At 39.9% G+C, this 12,286-nt stretch overlaps 1 long non-coding RNA gene across 2 annotated transcripts in view; it reads left to right on the top strand.

The window, feature by feature from the left end:
• Positions 1-3,669: 3,669 nt before the first annotated feature.
• Positions 3,670-12,286, top strand: part of LOC142831146 (uncharacterized) — a 178,010-nt gene continuing 169,393 nt past the window's right edge. For both annotated transcript variants that reach the window (XR_012906805.1, XR_012906804.1), the window contains exon 1: positions 3,670-3,956. This is a non-coding gene — a long non-coding RNA (uncharacterized LOC142831146). The remainder of the gene's footprint in view (positions 3,957-12,286) is intronic.

Here is a 12,286-nt window from a genome sequence, read left to right on the forward strand (position 1 = left end):
ATAGGAAGAAAGGGGCAGTAAAAAAACAGACAAAAGGACCAGCAAGGCTAGATTTTCAAAGTCAATTGTCTGTTCTAATATAGTAGCAAAACCTGAATAAGCAAATTGGCCATGTGCATGAGAAATTAATGGATGCTAATTGGCTATGTGCATTTGAAAACATCAGATGTGGACATGCAAATTTGAAATTTCTGCAGTCTATTAGGCATATGTGGCTAAAATTTAATATTTGGTACACGTGGCAGACATTTCTCATTGTATCACGTTTTTAAAAAACATCTTCCAGTAAAATAAATAAGGATAAGCTGCTTTTGGAAACATGCCAATTTCAGAAGGTTGCCGGGCCGATCGGGGCTTTTTTCCAGAAAAGACAACTGGGCTGTCTACACTGGCCCTTTTCCGGAACAGTGTTCCGGAATAAGGACTTATGCCCGAGCGGGAGCAGAATAGTTTTTCCGGAATAGCAGCTGATTTTGTACAGTAGAGCATCGTTGCTTTTCCGGAAATTCAAGGGCCAGTGTAGACAGCTCGCAGCTTATTCCGGAAAAGCGGCTGATTTTCCGGAATAAGTGGCTCAGTGTAGACACAGCCTGCGTGTGCTGCTCAGTTCTCCAGCAGCAATTTAAAGAGCCAGGAGTCCTTAGCCCCGTTGACTTGCCAGGCCCTAGGCAACTGCCCCCATTACGCTCACCACCATGGATGGGCCTAGTTGACTGTGAAAGGACTAAATTCTGACTACCTCACTTCCATGAGTTCTCATACTGACATCAATGGGAATTATTTGCATAAGTAAGGCAAGTGTGATTTATTATTTCATAGTACCCCAAATTATCCCAAAGGACATTATGGATAAATGATTCAGCCTCTACCATACAATGATTATGGCCTACATGCGATAAGAAAAGTGAGGGTCAATCAAGGAAGGGTCGAGCTAGCAGCAGCACAAGCACTAATCGGTTTAGGAATGTGCACATTTCAATTATTTTGTTAAAGTTTGTTTTATTCTTTTTTTAGTATAAAAATAAGGAAGTTACATGTATAAGATAGAGACTGCCATTGACTCGTTGCAGGCACCCCAGCTGCAGTGAATTTTGAGGAGAGAGATGTAGAAGTCAGATGGTAGTAAAAGATTCACAAAGCGCCATGTAAAGCCTGATCTACTTTTCAGACTTACATCAGTATAGCTATGTGTGAAAAATCTGTCAAAAATATACCCCCCTGAGAAACTTTCCTCTGGTGTAGACAGGGCTAGGTTGGCAGGAGAATTCTTCAGGTAATGCAGCTACTGCTTCGTGGGGAAGTGGACTACCTCCACCAATGTGTGAAGCTCTCCCATCAGTGTAGGTGGTGCCTACAGTCAAGTGCTACATTGGTGCACCTGTGCCTCTGTAATATTTGAAGTGTAGACGTATGCTCAGCTCTTTATACTCGACAAAACTTGTCAGGTATTTCTATTAAGAATGATTATTTCATTCATCCCCCTTCCCCCAAGTGCTGGATATTGTTGACTTTCAGAAGGATTGTTTTGGGGTAGGACTGCTTGCAGACTTTCCATCCAAACTGTTTTTCAGGTTTTCAAGAAAACTAAGTTTATCAGAACAAGGCCTGTCTGCTTTGCATGTAAAATTGTGACTGTTAGTTTGTTTGTATAAACAGGGTTTTGTTTTATTTGATTTGTTTCAAAGGGATTGGTTTGGTTTACTTGCTACCAAATCTGGTTTTCAACAAAGTCCTACCTCATATGTGTAAATGGGGAGTGGGGAGACTCCAAAATGCTGAAAACATTCAGAATTCCATAATGGTGCTTCATGGAGTTGGTGCAAGGGTTACAGGGAATTGGCTCAAGGAATGGGAGTAAATAAGGGGAATGAAGGAGGACATGGCTATCACTGGAGAATCCCTAGGTTGGGGCCCAGGGTAGTGAGCAGGAATGGGATCCCTCCTCCCCCTTGCCACCAAGGACGTGACTTATACAGTCTGTGGCTTGCCCCTGAGGTAAGGGACTAAACTTTGAAGCTGCAGGTTGCCACAGAGGCAGGTGTACTGATGGAGGACTGCCGATGTCCCTGGAAAAGAGAGAGAACAAAGTGGTGAGCTGTTCCACATGGCATTGTCCTGAAGAAGATGCCACGGTCCAAGAAGCAATGCGGGTTATGAGCCACAGGCAGAGAGAGTGCAACAGAGTGATGATGGGCAAGACACTGTCTAGAAGGTGGCCCATCCATAAACAGTGCTAATTCCTAATATGACCAGCAGGAGGTGCCGCAATGGTGAGTCAACCCCATTATAGTTGGCATGTACATTAATTGTGAATTTTCTAATTTTTCAGAGGTTTGAATTTTGCTGAACTTGACGTTCTGGAAGGGCATGAGCTATTACTGGACAACCTAAACTTTGACTTAGCAAAGCTGGTGTTTTTTGTTTTGTTTTGTTTGTTAGTCAATATGACAAAGAAGAGTACATTCCTGCAGCTAGTCCCCTTTAAACCAATGAAAGTACTTGTGTCAATAAGATAAATATGATTTAACTCCTTATCTAGTACCTAGCTGGGTAGATAGCAATGGTGATTTTTAGTTTGAGTTTTTTTCTCTTCCAAGAGTGCATTCTTATGGCTTTGGAATTAATCTTAAATGAAACTTGACAAGACTTCTGAGGATGAAATCCAGAACACAAAAGTGCTGTGCACTAAAAGTCATTAAAGCAGAGAAATTGGCCAGTTCTGAAAATACTGTTGTAAATATCCTGTTACATAAGCACATTAATGATCAAATATTAGATTAACCTTTTGTGATATTTTCTGAGCTCTAATTTTTATTTAATTGAAACAATATTAGGAGTGCTCTAACATTTAGAAGAATGTCTGTTGTAAGGTCAGGTGCTGTTTATCCATAAGTACATATTTATCCAGCAAGCTAACATTTTTAAGAGACAGCCACATTGGCTGTTATCCATCTTATATATGTTTCCTGTAAAGATTGTGCTGTTTTTTTATGATGCTTTAAAGGGAATTACAAATAATTTTAACGTAAATCATTTTATTATGTGTTTTGCATTGTCACTGTTGCAGTATCAGACGTCTTCCACCTGCAGAACTGACCAAATAAGAAGCTGTAAATAATATTCCAGCATTTTTCCTTCAACTTACTGTTTGCTAATAAATGTTCCCATTATTCAATTTGTATATGCAAAAGGATGTTTCCTTTTCATTATCGTCACTATGCTTAATTCCAGTCTTCCATGCAGAAATATACAACTCCAGAGTAAGATAAAGAGCATAGTAATCTTGTGTCCATCCTCCTACAGTGGGAAAACTTAAATGTTTTCTATTTTGAAAATTTCTATTAGTTGGAACTGTATTTTTCATTATGCTTATAAGGAATATTCATCAACCCAGAAGAAATGTTTTAAGTTTCCACTGAATATTCCAGTATTTAGATTTCATTGTTTGACTCATGATATGGATTCTGACAGTGAAGTGCTGAAAACATTGTTGGTGTTTGTAATGGGGTTAGGCCCTAAGGCCAAAAGGGCCATAGAGAAGTCCTCCAGGAGGCTAGAGTGGGACTACAAAAGGAGCTGCAGGATCTGCAGTAGCTCAATTGCAGTCCAGACCTGGAAGGGAGAAGGTTAAGGAGGCAGGCAGAAAGAAAGAAAGAAAGAAAGAAAAAACAAACAAACAAACAAACAAACAAACAAATGTTGTCTTCAGGAGGAGAAGCCCTGGAGGCACCACTCTGCTATTGAGTGGGGAAACAAAGACTGAGGGGCTGAACTGGACTCAGAGATGCTCTACAGAAGGTGCTGGGATGGGCCTCTGTTAAAAATATAACCCAGAAGGGGTTTGTGAATTCACATGAGGCCGTGTGACTCAACTGGAGGACAGAGTAGCTGCAAAGCTTTTAGAACTGAGGCTAGGCGGGAATCTGCACTTGGCCAAACATGGGTGCTTGTGTGAGGTGAGTGCCAAACCCATTACAGTACTTATATTTAATACTTTTTTACTACCCTATATCTCTTCCCACAGACAATTGTATAAAATAATCAATATTAGAGATAGAAAAAACATTTATTAAACATCTTGTCTGCAGCCTAGTGTATAGGATTATTTTTAACTGTCTTCTAGTGTTACCTGGCAGTTTTGTTTTCACCAGCATATCTTCTAGAGGTTTTTTCAATATAGTCTGGCATTTTAAACCCATAATAATGTGGGCCTACAGACTCAGGCTAACACGGCTTGCACTAAAAACAGATGCTGAGGCTTTGGCTGGTGCTCAGGGCCTGAACTCTCCACCTACCCAAGCTTTAGAGCCAAAGGTGCAGCCCAAACATTTGTGCAGTGGTTTTTAGTACTGTCCATAGCACAAGCCCAAATCTGCAAATGTTGGCTCTGAGATTCGCTGCCCTTTAGTTTTAAAATGCAGTGTAAATATACCTTTTAAGGTTCCTCTCACATGGCACTTCCACACACTACTTCCTTCTGACAAATATTTTAAGAATGTAATAAATGCCACCCAAACAGGAAGTTATTCTAAGTTACCACAAAAATGTGTAACTGTAACCCACACACCAATTGGGTGGGGTCTACTGTCTCATCTAGTGGTAGGGAGACCACTGAGAGCACATTCATCATTCTATCTCTAGAGCCTTAGCTGTGACTCCTTTTCCTGTTAGCTCATGTGGTAGTGGCTCATGCACTAAGCTCCAGAGCTGCCAAGTTCAAGTCTGCCTGTGATGACTAGGGACATAAATCTCAGGAATGTCTTCATGCTTCAGAATTCCATATGCAGGCCTCAGCTACAGATCAAACTGTAAACATTTTGTAGCTTTCCTCTCTTCATAGACAATAAGGATGCAGGACAGCCTGCAGGCCCACTGACTGGAGGAGGGGAAAGGGGCAAAGCAAGAAATTGCCTCAGGACCTGGTGATTCAAAAGGGCCTGGGGCTCTGGGTAGCTCTGAGTATTACAGGAGCACAGCACATTGGACTCCAGGTGGTCCTGAGGGCTGGCTGCTCCAGTCCTGCCCCTTCTCTAGAGGAACACAGAACCAGCCCTGCTTTCCACCTTGCCTAGTGGTCCAGCAAGTCTGTCAGTCCCCCTGGAACCCTGAACTAGAGACACATGCAGGGCCGGCCCACAACATTTTGGCACCTGAGGCGGGGAGCTCAAATGATGCTCCCTTGCCCCCTTGCTTGGGCCAAAACTTTGAAAGGTCTCAATTCTGCCTTCTTCCTGTTCTCCTCCTCTTATGGTACTGCAGAGAGAATACATATGCACCAGCAGCAGACACAATTTTCCACTCTCTGGGTCCGCCTGGCACCTGAGGCAGCCACTTCAGTTTGCCTCATGGTAAGGCCAGCTCTGGACACATGACCTCTTTGTTGACAGAGAAAACCCACAATATCCCTGACTTTGCCTATGAGCAACTGAGTGTTCCCCTGTCCTCCCAGGGAACGAAATAATAAAAGAGGAATCTCAGTATGCTTCTCTGGAAGGGTGCCTGCCACTTCAAATGCTGTCACAATGGAAGGTGATATAATCAAGTGTGCTTATATGGCACCTTTCATCTATTCTGAAACCCTTCAAGTGGGAATACTACAACTTAAAGCTTTTGTTATACTATGATATTAGGTTTACCCTCTCTGCACTACCATTGTTTTGTGAATATCTCTCCTACCCTGTATATGCTCTTCTTTCTAAAGTAAGCAGTCCTAATCTTCTCTATCTTTCTCGATTGGAAGTCTCTTCATGCTTTCTCATTTTATCACTTGTCTTAAAAGCCCCTCAATTTTTGCTGTTTCTGTCAGGATGACTACAGCTAAAGATGCAGGACTAGAAAATCAGAGTAAATTGGTATAACTCCACTAACTTCAGTAGCACTAAAACAACTCACATAAACTGAGGATCTGACCAATATTTCAAAAGACAACATACCAGTGATTTATGTAATGGCATTATCATGTGTTAATGAGGTAGCAAGGACACATTGCTTTCAAATGTAACAGCCTTGTTAAACAGTAATAATATCATCCTTATTAAGACAAATTGTGTTTGCCAGAGGTTTGGGAACCCTTTCAAAATGCTTGCTTTTATCTCATTTTGTCCCTTCAATTATCTGTGAAATGTTTTATTTTTGCATAATCCTATTAACTGAAAGTCATCTTATTTTCAGTCCCATACTACTACAAGTTCTGCAGGACCCCTTTTGAGAATCCCTTATAAATGTTGTATGTGGAGGGGAAAATCTCTCTCAAATTCTCTGACTTTGGGGGAATCTCTCTCTTTGAATTAAAGTATATATTTGAGGAGATTGATCTCCTGGGTAAAGTTTACATACTTCTAGTAGTTTGGAACTCTGCCTGTCTGCTGAAATGAGTTGTCACATTTTCTTTTCATGTATGTACCATAGTTTGACTAGATATAGTTCCCAAAGACACATACTTTACATGTCTGTAAGGGTGCTGCTTATGACTGTTCATTTATTAATGCTAAATGAGATGGAGTGTACATTTTTCTTTCTTTCTTCCCTTCCCTTCCCCTTCCTTCCTTCACAAGATTCCTTAACCAGGGGTAACTCTTTTAAAATTGGTAGAAGTATGGAAAGAAACATGTATGGCTGTTATAATCCAAGTCAAAACACTACTTTTTGTCTCTTTGATTCCATAAGTGTATTATTTTTTACTATGAAATCCAAATGTTAAAATGTGCAGATTCTGCCTGATCCATGCAAGACAAGAAAAATCTTAACTGAACTTTTCAGTGAGGCATCTTGTTAATAAAACACTCAATAGTTTCCCTGTTTACAACCATTTTTATTCTTAATAATAGCAAATATATAATTAGCACATTTTTACCATTTCTTTTGTTCTTCAAAAAAAGTGACACAAATAAAATAAAGGGTATTATTATGAGCTGAGTGAAACATTTTTAAGGGTTGGGTTAATACTCAGTTGATGCTAGTAGATGTGAACTTACCTATCAAGTATCCTGACAGTATATAAAAGCCCACCCTACACAAATAGGCTGTGTCTACACTGCACCCCTTTTCCAGAAAAGGGATGCAAATTAGACCAGTCGGAATTGCAAATCCACGGGGGATTTAAATATCCCCCGCGGCATTTGCATTTACATGGCTGCCGCTTTTTTCCGGCTTGGGGATAAGCCGGAGAAAAGCGCCAGTCTAGACGCGATTCTCCGGAAAATAAGCTCTTTTCCGGAGGATTTCATTTTCCGGAGAATCGCGTCTAGACTGGCGCTTTTCTCCGGCTTATCCCCAAGCCGGAAAAAAGTGGCACCCATGTAAATGCAAATGCCGCGGGGGATATTTAAATCCCCCGCGGATTTGCAATTCCGACTGGTCTAATCTGCATTCCTTTTCCGGAAAAGTGGTGCAGTGTACACATAGCCATAGTGTGTGTGTGTGTGTGTGTGTGTGTGTGTGTGTGTGTGTGTGTGTGTACCAACTGAAAGGGAGTGTCTAGACAACAGGTTTTTTTTTTTAAGTAGCCTTTTTTCGAAAAGACTTCCCCTGCATGTAGACTGCTGCTGCAGTCTTTCGAAAGTAAATTTTCGAAAAAGCACAAATTGCATTATTTTAGAGAGCATCCAGACTGTCTGGATGCTCTCTTTCGAAAAAGCGGCTTGCTTTTTCAAGAGTACTGGTTGTAGTCTAGACACTATTTTTTGAAAGAGGCTTGAAGTCTAGACGTAGCCAGAGTGTTGTTTCAGGCAAGTGAGTATGGAAGTGTAAGATACTGAGGTGACACATAAGAATGGAGAAGGGTGCAGGGGAGGAAAAGGGGCCCTCCCAAAAAGTCAAGCAAAAGCCTGAAACAGCGTGATCCTAGAAAAAGCTAGAGAGCATTTTGGTCTGATGGTGTTGACTAAAGTGGCTTGTGGGGGTTGTAGGCTACAAACTGCTTCTTTCTTCTAGTTTTTCCAGTTACAGACTAAGTCAGCTACCCCTCTGAAGTTTTAAAACTGCTTCTTAGTTCCCCCTTCATTTAGGGGAACAAGACATTATGCATTCTTTGTAAATAAGCAATTGCTTCAAAGTAATATATATTACTCCCAATGGCAAGATCCCCAGTGCCCACAATCTGACTAGCTGGTTGAGGGAACCGTATTTCAAAAGAGAAAGACAGACACATGAAAGTTTGTTCAAAGACATGTAATGGATCACAGTAAAACGTCTTCCTCATTTTACGCAAAGAAAAACCATTGTTTAAAGCTAGTCATGGGCATGAAGGACCACTTACCAGTTCTTCCCAGTCTTTTCTACTTTACACTTTGCTTGATAGCCACTTGTAGAAAATTGAAAGTTCAACAAATCACCTTGCATACTCCGTTAAAAAGAAAACATGACATTTAATAGAAAGCCATAATTTCAGTAATTTCCACCCTTAGTTCTCATCCCCTGATAAGAAAAAGACCTTTCTGCTTCATAACTCACTTTCTTTAATTCCCTGTTTAGACATCATCATAATGACTCACAAAGCAATAAAACATTAGAATAGAAACAGTAGATTTGACACATTTTTAGGCTTGGGTGGCAGAGGGGAAAAATGGGTTATGAAAAAGTATGTGGGGGGGTATGTTGTAAGAAAAATCACTAAGGCAGTTTAGCTACTTAGAAGAAAAATGTAAGGTAAACCTGTCCCTCAATTTATGTAATTTTCATTACATGTGTTTTACCAGAAGGCAAAATCACTCAAAGTGAACTACCGCTGGTCTGATCTGGATTCAGAATAAGACCATATATGTCATTTATCAATTCTAGTGGAATCTTATTATAATAAGTAATTTTTGATCCTTTTACAACATAAATGTAATATATTGAGAGTTAGCATTCAATGTAAACATCATCCTCTAGTGCTTCATCTGATGGCACTTCTGATTGATTTTCATTTTTAAAAAAACCAAACCTCAGTGTGGTGTTATGCATCCAAAAACATTTCATTAATAGTAAGCACTATTACTACAACCACATGTGCAAATTATGCACTCACGTGCAAAAATAAAGCCATTATCTGTATTACATTCTCTATATGTTATAAAGTCTCAGAGGGGTAGTCATGTTAGTCTGTAACTTTAAAAACAATGAGCAAGCCTTTGTCACCTATATTTGTTAGTCTCTGTCTAAGGGCAGGTTTATACTGCAGCATTATTTTGAAATAATTTTGAGATGACAGATTTTTCTTTTTAAACTCTAGCTTCTGTAACCCTCATTTCATGAGGAGTACGGGAAGTTGAAAGAAGAGTGATCATCCTTGTATAGACTGTGCCAAAAGCCAAATTAAGCTATTAAGCTACACAATTGACATAGCTGAAGTTGCGTATCTTAATTCGACTTTTGCCCTGAAGTGTAGACATGCCCTAAGGTGCCACAGGGACTGTTTATATGGAATAATAACTAATAGAGGTATGTGTCTTAGATGTCTGTGTGTGTGCTCATCTCCTCTTCCATGTCAAATACTACTTACTTCTAACTTTTTTCCAAAAAAGCATGGGATCAGATAAAAACCATCCTTATGATGGATAGACTTGCTCCGGTATGAATTGCACTACATTAATAGATGAGCAGCAGTGTAAGAACTCTTTATGAAAAGAAACAGATTTGTATTTTAAATAATATGATGGTGAGCAATAATAAAAGTAGATATACACCTTTAAGTAGGATTTGGAATTGGGTTGTAATTGTTGCTGCAGGATCCAGTGCTGTTTCCAGCAAACAGCTGTGAGGAGAAGAAATTCTGTCCTCGATATGGAGATTTAGTCATCTTTAGCCTCTGTAGCTCTTCTCCTCCTCTCTGAAGATTTAATCTGCACAGACCTGGCTCCTCCCAGTCATCTCTCTTTCACTCCTGTATATCCCTCTCTCAGAACCTAATAGCCATTTTTGCCTTGTACAAATCCACATGGAACCAATGCGGTATCAAGTACAAACTTCCATTAACTTTGCTCCCCCAGCACTGTGGAAAAACATGAGGCTATATTTGTCACTTGATCTCTCACTTGCTAAATTAATCTACTATAGTTGAGAGAATCTGGCATCAAGAGTTTGTGCATTTGTCTGTCTGCATGTCCATCCATACGTCTATGAGTCCATTTATTCAAGAACTCATCCTAAACTGTTAGAACTAGAACCACCAAATTTGGTATGTAGCTTTCTCTTACCATAACTTAAAGCAAGGTAAGGATTTAGTTGTGCCTGGGCAGTGGGGTGTGCCTACAATGTGATTATTTCTCATAAATCAAAAAGGAAGGGGTGTGCTAGCAGGGAGAGTTATACTGTAGAATGACCGCAAGGGGCCAGAGATAGTGACTGGGACAGCTATAACCCCATTGGGACAGCTTGTGGCAGAGATGGACAAAGGGACAGCTATCTATTATTTCAGAGAGTTTCTGTGTGTATGTTTGTTCCTAGGCCAGATGATAGGTACCCTTCCCCTAGCTGTGCAGCTGCGGGTGCAGGAGCTGTGGACAGGTGCTTCTCACCTGGCCTCAAGCTGCTTCAATGACAGAGGCCAGGTTCTCCCCAGAGCAGCCTGCATACTGACCTCCTCATCCCAGGGCTCACCCCAGAATAACTATTTGAATGGAGAAAAACAACAGTTATTTGAGTTAAGGACCTCAGCAATGTCAGGTAGATCTTCTAGTTAATCCTATGAAGTTGAGAGAGGCTCGTTAGGCCATTTATTTCAAGCCCCTGCCAGTGCAGGAGTGTTCTCTGTTATAATCACTATCATTTTGTCCAGTCTAGTTTTAAACCATGAAGCTTCCTCCACTTCCCGAGGGATAGTATACCTTATGCTAAGAGATGTCAGCTAATTATTTCATCCATCCATCTGTTGTAACACAGGTAGATAGATTTTTAAAAAAAAGCTGAAATGGCATTTTATGGTGACATAAACAGGTCATTGAAAAATGCAGTTGACACCGAGCTTGTTTATTTGATAGAACACACATTTTGGATCTCTTTCTCCCTCATGTCCGAAGAACAGACTGAATATCTAGTTAAAATTCCAAGGAAACCCTGCAAATTTTTCAGTGGCTGGCTTCTTCTCCAAGGAGAAAACCCAGGGATTACAACCTCAAAAACCAGTGCATATCTCCTTACTGAACATTGGACATTTACTGTTTTTTACAATGTTTGGAAAAATTCTCTCTGACTGCTAGAACTCTGCATTGTAGTAACTTAAAATCAAGCAAAAATCTAATCCAGCTGGAATCAGTAGGATTTTAGCCATTAGATGATGATTTGGCTCTGAGAGAATATAAAAACTGAAAAGAGGTTAAGCGCAACAATTTAATCTAAAACATTGAAATAGATGTAGGAAACACACAAGTTTTCAGTAAGCTCTTGGCAGGAGAGTAATATTGGGAGGAAAGAAAAATCATCCAAAATTAGGTTTCATAGCAATCAGTTGTGTCCTTATACTTTGTAGGACCAGAAAACATTGTTCTCATCATGTAGCCTGACCTCCTGCATAAAACAGGCCATAGATCTTCTCTCACTTGCAAATACTGCTCTAATTTGCTCATGTAATGTAGTGGTGCCATCTAATGAAAGACATTAAGTAAGCATATCAGCATGTACTTTATACTCTAACATTGTCATTAACTTTTTATGCTATATGGAAAACAGAACATCACAAATAACTGAATGGTGACACATGCCATCTGTGCCCAAATGTATCGCATCTGCAGAAATCTTGACTGAGCCAAAGTGGTTGACAGAGGATTGGGAATAGAAAACTTGACAGCATATCTTGAACAGATTGGAAAGTGGCAAATCCTGGTCACCTTAACCACACAAATACTGCGCGCAAGATCTGGCCTAGGCCCTTATAGTCATAGGTGTAAATAACACTAAATCTCAAACCAAATCTTGGCTGTTAATAGTAAAAAATAGCAGATGTTTCCAACATCCATGAATTATCTTCAATACATAAAATACTTATTAAGTTTAAAAACAAACAAACACCGTATTAGAAAGGGATTCGTTTGGAAGTCAGCTACTTATCTGGTATCCCCACCTCCTGCTTAAGCAAATCCACAGTAAATATATATATTAAAAAAAAAGCCAACAAAGGATTTACAGTGCTACACACACACAGTTGCATTATATATTACTTTCTTAGACTGTCAACAAGATTCTAGTATAAGTGACATGTTTGACAGTGAAGAATAGCTTTTAGGTACTTTGCTTGATTTACATGTTTAAGGGAAATGTAATGTGAAATCGCACTTCCACAGAGTGCATACATTAAGCAAAGTAATAAAGA

Source organism: Pelodiscus sinensis, chromosome 12, assembly GCF_049634645.1.
Source record: "Pelodiscus sinensis isolate JC-2024 chromosome 12, ASM4963464v1, whole genome shotgun sequence".
Taxonomy (NCBI): Eukaryota; Metazoa; Chordata; order Testudines; family Trionychidae; genus Pelodiscus; species Pelodiscus sinensis.